The sequence below is a fragment of the Vicia villosa genome, linkage group LG4 (genome assembly GCF_029867415.1).
Source record: "Vicia villosa cultivar HV-30 ecotype Madison, WI linkage group LG4, Vvil1.0, whole genome shotgun sequence".
NCBI classification, from domain to species: domain Eukaryota; kingdom Viridiplantae; phylum Streptophyta; class Magnoliopsida; order Fabales; family Fabaceae; genus Vicia; species Vicia villosa.
In genome coordinates, this window is record NC_081183.1 from 166,059,672 (window position 1) to 166,074,076 (window position 14,405).

Here is a 14,405-nt window from a genome sequence, read left to right on the forward strand (position 1 = left end):
ATAAATATGATATATTGCTCATGTGATAGAAAGAAAGATGAAGTTTATGAGTATACAATAATCATTATTATATATAATCACACCAAACTTAACCATTAAAATTCCACTGGATGATTTTCAACATAAAGCAATTCAAACATACAATTTTGAAGTACTACAGCAAAGATTTAATGTCTCTCCTAAGCACATTGCCCAACTCTTTAACCAACCTTTCCATGACTTGAGTAGGCAAAAAAACGGTATAACGAAACCTTCCTCTCCTATAGCATTTGTAAAAGGTATATAAAAGCTAGCAGTACCAGGAAGAGCAGAATCCTTAGCTGGTCCTCCATAAACAGCTTTTCCCCAACCAAAATCAACATCTCTAAATCCAACACGCGTAACATCGGACATTAAAAGCAATCTCGCCACATTATAATGAAGTCGATTCTTGATAACTAGTAAATCCATCATAGAATGCATATATTCTCTTGTCACATTAGCTTTTGCATTCTTAACCAATTTTAGCGCATATGCCAACGGATTTTTGATTAGTTTTCCCGCGGTTGTAACTGCAATAGGAATCGCGAAAGCGTTTCCATAGTAACCCTTTGGAAACGATAGGTTAACATATTTTTCACGTGCATGTGCAGATTATGCGAACTTCTTCGTCAGTATCTAGTTCTAAAGCTCTTGTATGACAACGCCAAAAACATGCAGTGATGATTTTGAAATTGGAGTATTGTTGTAGTTGGTGAGGTGGAAGGAGAGATCGAATTGCAGCTACCTCAATGGGACCAAAGAAGAAAGAGCGGCGAGCCATGTTGTCTAAGGGAATGACGATTTTTTTGGTGTCATCAGGTACTTGTTCGTATTCATGGTGGATACATGTCACTCTTGGTGGATCCCTTGCGATAAGAAGCTCTCTGCACCATACCGGAGAGATAGAAGGTTTATTCATCCCGCGAGATATTTCACCTAAGGCGCACATAAATTGAACTAAACCTATTGTATCGCTCATTGATTGGTTTAGACGGAGAGCAAAAATAAAACCACCACACTTGAGACGTGTTACCTGCATGTTTTTACAATTCAAGTATATTAATTAAGGTGAATTCTTATCTACCCATCTTAAAAAGTTGGGTAGAGTTACCTTCAATGTAAAATTTATTGGAAACAACAAAAATATGTACTATTTTATAATTAATTAAATGTGTTAAAATTAAATGGACCTTTGTGATTGGTTAAAGGTATACTACCCAACTTTTTATGATGGGTAGAGAAGTTGTCCCCATTAATTAATTAATTACTAAATGGATGGTGAATAATAGATTTAAATTGCAGTTGCATGTGTTGTGATTGTGTCCATTGTGATGCGCATTACGGCATAAATTTTTCAAAATTTTTACGAAAAATACTTGAAGAAACTTGGGTGAAGTCGTTTCATGCATTTACTAGAACACGTAATTTCAAATCGCACAGCAATTGCAATCCTATGCGGTTGTGGAGATAGGAGTGTACATGGGTTGGACCGGGTTTGGCATAACCCGTTATCCAACCCGTTCAAACTTCAATGGATTGAGTTTGTCGCCTAACCCGCAATTTCATTATCAAAACCGATCCGTTCATTTATGGGTTGAGTTGGATTGGGTTTGTGAGTTGCATTTTGTTTTAAATTAAAAAAATAATTTAAAAATATTGTAACAGAATTCAATATATTTATACTCATTTCTAACACACAAAATAGATAAAGCACATCATATAACACTGAATAATATTATAAAATTCCACAAGACACATTATTTTTATAAAATACGTAAGTTAAAAATGATACAAAAGAAAATAAGAAACAACATTTAGTCTTAAAATTACGTAAACTCATTGATCAAGTAGTATTATTGGTGGAGAATAAAGTTTTTTAAGAAAAATTATGGTTAATAATGAGATGATAATTTTAAATTTTTATTTAAAATAATAAAAAAAAATAAGAAGTTACTAATGTCACATCAATGAGTTGGGTCAACGGGTCTGCGAGTTACAAAACTCAAACCCGATACCCGAACCAAAAATATATATGTTATTGCGGGTTGGGTTGGATATACCCATAAATGAACGGATTTGAATAATTTATAGATTGATTCGATTTGGGTTAGCGGGTTCGTGGGTCGATCCACATCCATAAATATCTCTAGTGAAGATTATCGCATCACCAATATTGCGGTTGCAAAACTTTTATATACAAATACTTTTAAATAAATTACATTACTTTGTATCTTGATGCTTCTTTATAAAGTTAATTTCAAAAAAAAAAATCAAATGGTAGGATATATGATAGAATGAATGTAAACATTACATTATAATTTTATTTTGATTTAAATTCAATAGTGCATGGAATCGAAAAATATGTATAAAATATGTTTTCTATGTGCAATCTCCCTATCTATTGAACCCCTTATATATCCAATATATATCTAAGGGTTAAATATATATTTTTTATTCTTATAAATATTTCAAATTTTATTTTTAATTTTTATTTAAAAAATGACATATTTTGATGTCTACAAAATTTTTATGCATGCAGTTTTAGTTTCTGGTATTTTTTAATATTTTAAAAATTATTTAATTACTCTTTAACTTTTTAAAATTTTAATATTTCTTTTCATACAGGTTTAAAATACTGTAAAAGATTTATTTACCAAATTTTAGAATTTTTTAAAATGAGAAAAATTAAATATGAATTTTTATAATTTTAAAAAATAATGATAAAAGTAATGAAAATCTCGATTTAGAAATTAAATTTTGAGTTCCTTTTATTTTATGAAATTTTTTATAATGTTCTAAACATGTTTACAGAATAATCATTTAAAAATATACATTAATTTAACAGTGCATAATAATTTTGTAGGGATCAAAACGTATTATTTTTTTAATAGAGAGGAAAAACAAAATTTAGTAATTTTATACGAACCAAAAACATATTAAATCCTATATTTAATATATCCTATCAACTAACATATGCAAGTAACATATGGGATCTAGAGTTTTGTTAACAAAGGGGTTAACAACCTCAAAAGTTAAGTATGGTTAACTCGAAATTGAAGGGAGTGGAAAAATAAAATTTTAAGAGTTTTTTTAACAAGGGGTTAACAACCTCAAAAGTTAAGGTATGGTTAACTCGAAATTGAAAGGAGTGGAAAAATAAAGTTTTAATGTTGAAAAGGAAAATATATATATATATATATATATATATATATATATATATATATATATATATATATATATATATATATATATATATATATATATATATATATATATATATATATATATATAGAGGAGGGATCAAATTACACCCGAAGAGTTACACCACGAGTTACACTCGTTCAATAACTACATCTCGAAATAATATTTTTTAAATTCAACCGTTGGATTGAAACATAATATCATATAGATCATTCCTATAAAGTTTGAGCTTAATCTATAATGATTTACTATGTCATTGAATAACATCAAAATTAACGTTATATGAAAGCTCATTTTGACGTTAATCTTTGGATATCTTGATGATATAGTAAATCATTATAGATTAAGCTCAAACTTTATAGGTATGATCTATATGATATTATGTTTCAATCCAACGGTTGAATTTAAAAAATATTATTTCGAGATGTAGTTATTGAACGAGTGTAATTTGATCCCTCCTCATATATATATATATATATATATATATATATATATATATATATATATATATATATATATATATATATATATATATATATATATATATATATATATATATATATATATATATATATATATATATATATATATATATATATATATATATATATATATATTGAAAAGACAGCACAAAGGTTCATATCATGGTTTATGATATGGAAGTATGGACTGTGTGTGAAATGGGTGGTACAAGCTTATTATGGTAAACTTGAAAATGTGAGTAAGAGTGTAACGGGTTAAGTAAGCATGAAGGTCCTATCATGCAAAGCCAAGATTGAAGATCATTCGAATAATAGAAATAGTAAAAATGATGCTTCAAAGTAATAAAGAAATGAGTTTTGTTCGTGAAAATATTTAACTAATTTCAAAAAGGTTAAGAAATAGAGGAGGATCCAACAAAAGAGATGAGAACTCAATTAAGTGTTATGAGTGTGGAAATTTTTACCATAGAAAGAGAGATTGTTCAAAACTCTCAACGGATAAGGGTAGGGGGCTAGGGGCAAAGAAAAGTCTAAGCCAAATGACAAAGGTTGAAGAGACTACATTACATGGGAAGATGAAGACAAATCATCATCATCTTCAAGAAGGTCTGACAAAGATTACCTCAATGAGACTACATTACAGGGAGATCAGGGTTGGTCCCGACTTTTTAGAGGCCCAGGGCAAATAAATAAATGGACCTCTAACAAAAAAAACAGTAGTTTTATTCGCCTCCAAAATGAATCTCGGAGACAAGATCAAAAATAAGAAGTCTTGATTATTTCTAACAATAAAAAGAAACTCAATGCAGATAAGTAGCTATATACAAATCATTAAAGAATTCAAAATCGAAATATTATTAATTAACTGAATTAAGAATGAGAATATTTTAAGTGTCTTAATTGCTCTAATTTTTAGGCAGCATCTACCATCTCAAAGAAATGAAAGTGACATTTTCTCTTGCTTTAATTGTAAAAAATGTAGGAGTATGTGTAAACCATATTTTGTCCCTAATACGCAGGTTTACCAAAATGGTAAAAAAAATTATTTTTATGATAAAAAAATAATAAATCAAAGTACAAGTGATAATAAATTTGATTTCATAAAAAAAATTAATAATAAATAAATTAATTGTATGACAAACTTTAAAATATTTAACTATAACATATAAATATTCTCTACAATTTATACTAAAATAAATTAAAAATAAAATCATAAAGCTTACAAGAATACAAATCTGATTAAAAACTTTAATTAATTATATATAAATTATCTTAATAAGTTGGAGTGTTCATGTAAAAAATAAATAATTGAAAGTTGGGAAGCCATCAAGTATTGATCCCAGGATACAATAGCCCCAATACAAGAGATATTCCACCAGGCTAGCAATTTTGACTTGTTTAACAATTTCGCTAACATTTATATATTTTATTATTTCAATATTATAATTTTTTAATCACACCCCCAAATTTGAGGCCCCCATTTTTGTGAGGCCCTGGGTTGTGGGCCTGCTTGCCCAGGGCCGGCCCAGATGGAGATAATTATATGCTTCACGATTAACAAACATTGAAACAATGAGGTTAGTGATTCCAACTCCATTAACTTATTTTCTTACAAAGAGCTTTAAAGAGGCTCTTTGGGCTTGGGTTAAAGACCAAATATTCCCAACTCCCTCACTCAAGGTATGGAGAGGAAGGGATTCATTCTTCCTAAGATCATAAGGAATCCAGTTATTTTCCTTGACTGCCTCTCTTCATCTAATAAGCTTAGGACATGTCATCTCCCATGTCTACAAAGTAAGAGGGTCGTGGGAATTAGTTCAGGCGGCCCAAGACTAATTGGGAAATTCGTTACTCGGATTTGAGCGGCCTCATAGGTCCTAATAAAATTATTTCGAGTAGCTTATGGCTTCGCTATGAAACCCGGCCCACGTCAACATGGTTGACTTTTCTTTCTTTTTCTTAGATTATCACTAGGAAAGCCATCTGGGTAACAGGTACTTCATGTACATATAAAAGGTGATATGGGGCTTCTAAAATATTGAAAGCAGGCTTTCCAATTATTATATCATATGAATAGAGGGCGTATACTATGAGATATCTTACCTTGATCATCTTTGTGTTTTTCTCTAGCCCGAACACAATTTTGAGGGTGACATATCCTTTCACTTGCACCAGTTCGCCCATGAAACCAACAAGTGAGTCCTTGAATGCACTGAGGTTGTATAGGTCCAATTGCAGCCTTTAAAAAGCATCCAAAAAGAGGATATCAAATGAACTTCCTTGATCAATGATAAGTGCCAAAATGTAGTTATTTTGTGTATGTAAATAGTGGCACTTATCGATACTGTATGTTAATACCATTTGAATAATTCTTAGTTTTCGTGTAATTTTGTATACTTTGTGTTTTGTTATGTTTTCGTATAAATATGTACCTTTGGATAGTTTTAATGTATTTTTGTAGGTATTGTTGCGTATTTGGAGCATGAGCAAAAAAGTGTCGAAGACACAACTTCAAACGCACATTTTTGGAAGAAATAAAGTTCTGATATAGGGCGCATCGCACGCATAAAGGGCGTATCACACGACGTGGGAGCAAAAGAATAAATTCTGACAGTCTCGAGGGCGCGTCGCGCGGACTAAGGGCACATCGCGCGCTCTAGGGCGGTTTTGTCCATTAGGGAGAGGGCGCATCGCGTGCTATGAGGGTGCATCGTGCGCTCTTCGTGATTTTGTTTTTCTATAAATACACAGCTTTGTTAGTTTAAGGTTTGATCACCTCTTCTTGGACAAAGTTGAGCTCTGATCCATTCTTTGTAGTTTAGAGGTTCAAGCAACACTATTGGGTGGTTCATCATGTCGATTGAACGCGGGTGGTCTCCGATTATGCCGAAAGCTCGAGAAGTTTCCATTTGTTCTTCTTCTTCCCTGTAACCCATTCCAATGGTGGGGTTTGTATGTATATTTTTCCTCTCTTGTATGTACATTTGTTGGTCTTAGGATCGTTTATATATTTTCTTTACAAATCATTATTGTTGTTGTTCTTGATCTTTTTGCATAAATGCTTTGGGTTTGTGTTGTTGCAAAAATAGACATCATAGATCTTGATTAGGAATGATAACTATTAGTTTCTAAACTCTAGACATAGATTTGGGGCTAATAATTGTAATGGGTATCGAGTTTAATGCCTCTGTGTTGTTTGTGTCGGTGGAGAAATCGCTGATGTAAATAGTACGGTTGAGCTTTCGTCGGTGTTGCAGAAATGGACACTGATGTTGCGTCTTGAGCGATACCTGGTAATTTTGATGCGTATTGTGAGTGTTGAGCGACAGATCTTCATATTTAAGTATTCGACGGGTAGGGTAGAAATACGATTCCATAATGAATTCTCTTAAGCTACAATAGATTGTTTATTTGCTTTATTTACTTTTCCCGCATTTACTTTCCGTAACCTAATCATGAAATTTAGAATACGAGATAGTTGAATAGTAGTTTTTCTCTACCAATCTCTGTGGACTACGATATAACCTATATCACCCAATAATAATATACCACTTACTTTTGCTTGCTGCTTTACCGCTTCAATACAATGGCGCCGTTGCCGGGAATTGGTTTTGAGATAAATCGCATTGCAATGGTTTCGCGTTTTAAGTTTTGTAAATATCTCCATATCGTATATTATGTGCATTTTCTCATACTTGTTTTTTTGTATATTGATACCATGTTTGTATTTTCATACTTGTACATGTTTGTGTGTTTGATTTTGTTCCTCTTCACTTTTGCAATTTAGCAATGTGAAGTTGGCTAAACAAATTCAACTCGGATAGTTCGTAAATTCTAAATCTTCACTTTTCAATTTGTTTAGCCAATTAAGAATTTTGTAAATATTGTGTTTTATGTATATTTGTGTTTTTACACATACGTGTATATACTTTTGCTTTTAATTTGTTTGTTAAGTGTTTGGGCAGGACGCTTTCTTTAGGTTGCGTTCGAGGTGAAAGCATTGGAGTACCGTGAGGAAGTTACTTATCATTCACGAAACAATAAAAGGCGTCGAGCTAACGACGTAAAACAGGCGCTTGTTGGGAGGCACCCCAACGGTAGTAAATTCTGTTTAATATTTCTGTAAATGAGTTGTGTAGGTGAGAAGTGGAGAGTGGTTGGGACTGTTACTTGTTGTACTGGTTTTTTGCCCAACTGGTATAGCGCGCTTAGCGCGCCCTGTAACTTTTGGCTTGTGAATTCTTTTTAATTGTTCGCTTGGCTCACTGTTTCCCACTTCCACTAAGGCTTTATAATATAGAATTTTATAGTTTTTGTTTTAATTCTTTTGTTTGTGTTTGGACTCAAATTTTGGCCCGATTACCTGAAGGCGCATTTGGTAATTCTCCGATTTTGATTGATTCAACATGCCGGTTTTGCATTAATGATTGTTCGAATTTGTATATAGCAAGGTACTCATTTATCGCTTTCTATAGCATAACATGTTTAGGAGACTTTTCATTAGTAAAAGTTTCATATTATTCATCCTTTTTGCATAACTTGCTCATGACTAGAATCACATTAGTTTCCCCTTTTTACCATAAATGTGAGGTGGCTTTCCATTGTGTACATATGCGAGTGACCGACATTTCTTGTTTTAACTGGATATTATTATGTTTAATCTTTCGTTTGTATTGATTTTGTGAATGCACGAAAGTGATCAAGGCACTTGTTTGATTTTGAGCAAAACTACCATAGCCAAATATTAATTCACCTTGTGAGTGTGTGACCATTAGTAACCCCCTTTGAGCCTTTTTGTCAATGTTCATAATGTTGTTTCTTGATGTTTGTCTATAAGCGTTCGGTTCTCAATTGTGTATGAATGTTGATTGTTTGTTTTCTTGAACCCTCGTCTATGATTAATAGTTTGAATTTTTGCCTTGCCTTAGAAAGTAGGGAGTATTCATATTGTGTTGTGGTTGAATTCAAGTTAGGAAGAGGAATGTGTTGTTCATTTATATTGTGGTTTCTATGAGGTTATGAAAAGGAAAAAAATAAAAGAAAAAGAAAGAAAAAAGAGAAAAGTTTGAGAAAGAAAAATCAAAAAGAGTAGTGAAATAAAATTGTGCTAATAAGTTTTATGTTTGGTTTAACAACTTGTGTTAAAGAAGAAAGTTGGATTAGAATTGTATTGTTTGAAACTTTGTGGAAGTAATTACTCCCTTAGGTTTATGCATGTTTTTGTTTCAATTAGCTTTAGGACTTATCCCTTGTTTGTTAACCGAGCCTCATTACAACGGAACCTGTTTAAGTAAGCATCTTGATTTCATCAAACGGAACCTGTTTAAGTAATCATCTATAGGCTCTGTGAACTTCCTCTTGATGCTAGCCAATTCTTTCAGACTTATCTTGGTTTGACCCATATAGAATTGTTCATGGAATAATCTCTCCAAGTGTGCCCATGCATCTATGGAATTTGGGGGTAGGGTAGTGAACCAAACAAAAGCATTTTTTGTTAGCGAACTAGGGAAGTATTTAATTCTTAAATCCTCGTTCCCTGCTAGATCCCCTGCTTCCGTCAAATATCCGGCTATGTGTTCCACCGTTGACTCACTAGTGTCCCCTGAAAACTTCGTAAATTTGGGTATCTTGGTACCTCTTGGTAATTCTGTTTGCATAATATATTCGGGTATGGGGGACGTATAGTTTGGACGTCGAAGTCCAGTATTAAGGCCATTATTAGCCATTATTCTTTCTATCATGGCAGTGAGATTATTTTCGGTTGCCAAATTATCTCTCCTAACCCTATGCACAACTTCGTCAGGATGTTCGTCTCTTCCCACTACAACTACTCTAGGCTGTTGCTGGGGATTTTCTTGTCGACCAACGTTAGTCGTTTGATTTTGAGTTTCTAAATCTACCACTTGGTTTCGTTCGACTGGTGTTGGCCTAGGTGGCGGTACTGTGGTTCGAACTTGTTCTAAAACTGGGTCCCCTTCTTGATAGGTTGATTGGTTGTTTCTTCGCCTATTTTGTGGGACTCCTAAGAAATCCGCCATTCGCCCTATTTGTGACGATATTTTTTGATATGTTTCCACATTGTCTTGGTTAGTCCTGGCAATGTTTGTTACTAATGGATTAAAAATCTATCCCAATTCTCTAGCAAGGACGCCTAACATATCATGGTTACTTGCATCCATTTCCTGTCGAAATGCTGCTTGACTATTTGTGGTTAAAGGAGGTATTTGGGCAGAGAAACCAGTGTTTTGTGCGCTTCGACCTATCGAACCGACATTAGGCGAAAACGCTGTTGGGTTAGTTGTAGTGTAAGTAGGCCCTGTTCCTCGTAATCCTGCCATGTATGTATATGGCATTCCATATGGATTGTTGGGTCTCCAACCTTCAAAAGCGGTTGATGGTCCTGGGGTAAATAATTGACTTGAGGCGTTTTTCGAGAAAAGTGGTATCTCGCTTGCGCCTGTGAGCGGAGGCACGGTAGTCGAACTCGAGACTGGAATAGTCCCTGTTGTCCCTGAAGTATTCTCGGGTATAGCCTGGGAACTACTTATGGGTCCAGACCTTGTCGAAACCGGTATATCCTGCGCCTCTTGAGTAGAAGTCGAAACGTGCGTAGAATTTGCCGCTACTGTTCCTGACCCCTGTGGGGGATCTTGATCTCCCCCTCCACTGGCCGCATTGACCATTTTCTTGTTGTACCTTCGTTTAGGAATCGGTTGTGCACTGTTGGTTAATTTACCGTTCCTAAGGTTCATACAAGGTCTTGATATTTTCTAGACAAAACAAAACAATCAATTAATAACAATCTGTTTGACACTGTCCCACTGGGCGTGCCAATTTGTTTACGGTGATTTCCGGTAAACAACCGCTAGTCCTCCAAACTATAAAATATACTTTGGTTACTCGCAGGATCGACTAGATTGATCCTAGGACATAGTCAAACAATTGTCTCTCGATATGATTTGGTTCATGTTTGTTTGTTCTGACTTCAAGAAAACTTGTTTGTGACGTGATCGTATGAATATTCACTTAAAAACAACACTTGTTATACATGTTAATATGACTTTCGACAAAGGAAACATAAACAAAAGCGTGTAAACTGCAGGAATGTAAAGTGCAAGAATATAACGTACAATAATGTAAAATGCAGAAATGTAAAGTGCTTCGAAATGAAAGTTAAACAAAGAAAATAAAAGGAATTGAAAAGATACTTGAATAAAGAAAGATACAAATGTATTTAAAATGGTGTTGGTGTCATACGTACATTTCTCAGCGAACTCGTTCTCTAAACACTTGATACTTGAGTGATTTGTGAGTGATTTGTACAAAATGAACGCACGGAATCCTAACATTAAGACCCTTATTTATACTAATTTCGACCCTAACGGTCCTACACTAATCTGATGCCACGTTGCCCACAAGAATCCCTGGGATGCCATCTGTCCTTGTGCGGTTACACAGACTACTTCGAAATTCAAATCCTCCCGCCTGAATCCTCTTTCGACGCGTGGCAACGTGATCAGAACCGAGAATGCCACGAAAACACGTTAAGCCTCAGTACCTTATGTATTTCGTAAAACGTTTAAGCCTCAAAGATAATTCACTTCGAATTAGCTCCGATTCTAACCATCTTCAGTCCAACTCAAACAACATTCTCGAAACATGGCCATCAGTAGCCATTTTTAATAAGAAATGGTCATCAGTAACCATCTTTCTTCGAATCATAATCCTTCAAAGAGTATTTCCTCCAAACGAAATCTCCGGCCAACAGATACTTGCACCATTTACCTGGCTCGGGCCCCATAATGTCATATTAGAGGCTAGAGGAGGTGGAATATTGTGAGTGTGCGAGAATTCTTGCCATATCTGCTCTGGACTAGTTTTTAGTGGTATAAAGCTCTCTGTGAGCCTGCCATTATGCTTGAAGGTCGCTTATCTCTTATGGGTGACGTGTAATGGCTCTTCCGCTACTATTGTGATGAGTCAGGATTTCTAGACGCCTAATCCTTGGCATCTCTTGCTTTTTCTCTTCATTACTTTCTTTGCCAATTATGTAGCATTAAACATATGTCATGACTTCTGCCATAGAGACGTCTGGTTTCTGGGCAAAGAATTCATTAACATGTCTCGCCCTTAATCCATTTTGAAAGACTCTCACGAACATCTCCTGGTTCGAAGGTTCGAATGGATAACTTTAATAATCGCCTCATTAAAGTGGGCAAGATATTCCCTTAAAGATTATTGGAGAACATTGAACATAGAATAGAATATTTCCTTAAAGATTCTTGGAGAACATTGAACATAGAGTAGAATGTTAAAATTAGTATTTAAATTTATAAAAAGTTAATATGAAAAAACTTTTAATTTAAAAAACAAGTCATTTTTGAATATACAAAGAAAAAATCTATCTTTTTAAGTTAAAACAAACAAATCATAAATTAGTGATTTTATATGTAATTGCAATTTTTTTTGTTAAGTAGTTCAATAACTAATACTATTTTATATTTTAAAATAGAGTAAAGGGATGTCGTGGTTCGAACCTGGAAACCTTACTATCTGATTTAAAGGGAGGTATTTGCATTATTTTAGACAACCAAAAAGCTCACTTCTTTCTTTATTGTAAAAAACAAACGGCACAGATCTTCATTAATTGTAAATTATTCTTCCTTAAATATAAATAATTGAATACCTGAATAAGCAGCAGTGGGGAATTAAGCAAATCTTAAGAACCAGGAACATCATAAAGAAGTTCCTCCAAACAAGGAAAAGGAGGTTGAAGAGCATCACCAAAATCCTTCAAACTAACATCAGTTTCAATGAACAAAACACCTTCTTCATTACAATCCACCATAAGTTTCCTACCAACACCTTCTCTCAACCTACCTGCAAATGGATAATAAAACACAAGCGTTTTCGCAAGTGCTTTTCTAATAACATCAACAGGGTCTTTCCCTGCCATATTTGGATCATACTTGTAAAACTGTATAACAGGAATCTGAAAACGCAAACCATCTTGATCATCAATGTCTGAAAGTGGTTTGATTTCATGAGGTGTTGGGATCGGATCCAATGATGGCGAAGGCGTCAGAGGAGAGTCTGCAATGACCTCAGGGACATGTACTATCTCAGGGATAGGTACTACCTCAGGGATAGGTGTGACAGACGTGGGTTGACGATGTTGATATGTTTGAAGTGGGCGAGAAGTGGGGGGGGTCAATCGTAGGGCTAGAGTGATGGTGGATAATGGGAAATGGGACTTCCGAAAGAGGTGTGGGAGTATTATCCTGAAGGGGTTCCGGAGTTACTTGGCTGGACTCGAAATATGGAACAGACTCGAAAAAAGTAACATCGGCTGATACGAGGTATCGTTGTAGAGTATGTGAGTAGCAACGATAACCTTTTGGGATCGATGATAACCAAGAAAGACACACTTTAGTGATCGAGCTGATAGTTTATCAAGACCAGGAGAGAGATTGTGTACAAAACATGTGGACCCGAAGACTCGGGGAGGAATTGGGTGAAGTGGGGAATTGGGAAAAGGGATTGAATGAGGGATTCTATTGTTAAGGACTGATGAGGGCATGCGATTTATAAGGTAACATGCCGTTAGCACAGCATCCCCCCGAAACCGAAGTGGAACGTTACCATGGAGAAGTAGGGTCCGAGTAGTTTCTACGAGATGCCGATTTTTGCGTTCGGCTACCCCGTTTTGTTGAGGTGTATGAGGACAAGATGTTTGGTGGAGAATACCATTGCCGGACATAAAAGTTTGAAATTGTTGGGATAAGTATTCACGAGCATTATCACTTCTTAAGGTACGAATAGACACACCAAACTGAGTTTTTATTTCTTTATAAAAATTTTCAAAAATAGAGAATAATTCAGATCTATTTTTCATTACAATCCACCATAAGTTTCCTACCAACACCTTCTCTCAACCTACCTGCAAATGGATAATAAAACACAAGCGTTTTCGCAAGTGCTTTTCTAATAACATCAACAGGGTCTTTCCCTGCCATATTTGGATCATACTTGTAAAACTGTATAACAGGAATTTGAAAACGCAAACCATCTTGATCATCAATGTCTGAAAGTGGTTTGATTTCATGAGGTGTTGGGTTTTATGGAGTAACAAATTTTGGGGCATGTCTCTTCACTTTGAATACAGCCATAAAAGCTTTGGATGGTTTGGTATATGCAAGTAATGAATTTGAATGTGGAGATGAGATGACGTATCAATTATGAAGGACCAGACCACTAATGAGACAGATAGTATGGTACTGGTCTCTTTTCACTTAGACTAAAGTGGTTATGGATTTGACTTGACACTCATGTTGTGTGTCATTTTTTCTTTTTGTACTTGTTAATTATTTTAACTGAATAAAAAATATAAATTGTAACAAAGTTGCTTTCTAGGATTAAATGAAAGGACGTGTCCTTAAATACTCAACCAAAGTAACATTTGTTTTTTTTTATAAGCAAAGTTAATTAATTAATAGAGGTGAGTACTAGGGGTACTCACAACCCATTACAAATACATAAACAGAATTCATATCATTCTTAACAATGTTTTATGGCCTCCACAGGAGCTTGAAACTAAGAGAAAAAAGAAATGAATCTGCATTTTTTTATTCCAATTGCAAACCAAAGCCAAGAAACAAGCTTAATGCTGGCAATAACGTCATCTAAAACAATAGCCGTATT

At 34.4% G+C, this 14,405-nt stretch overlaps 1 pseudogene; it reads right to left on the minus strand.

Moving 5' to 3' along the window:
- Positions 1-101: 101 nt before the first annotated feature.
- On the minus strand, positions 102-13,873 carry LOC131598260 (benzyl alcohol O-benzoyltransferase-like; annotated as a pseudogene).
- Between the last annotated feature and the right edge of the window lie 532 nt (positions 13,874-14,405).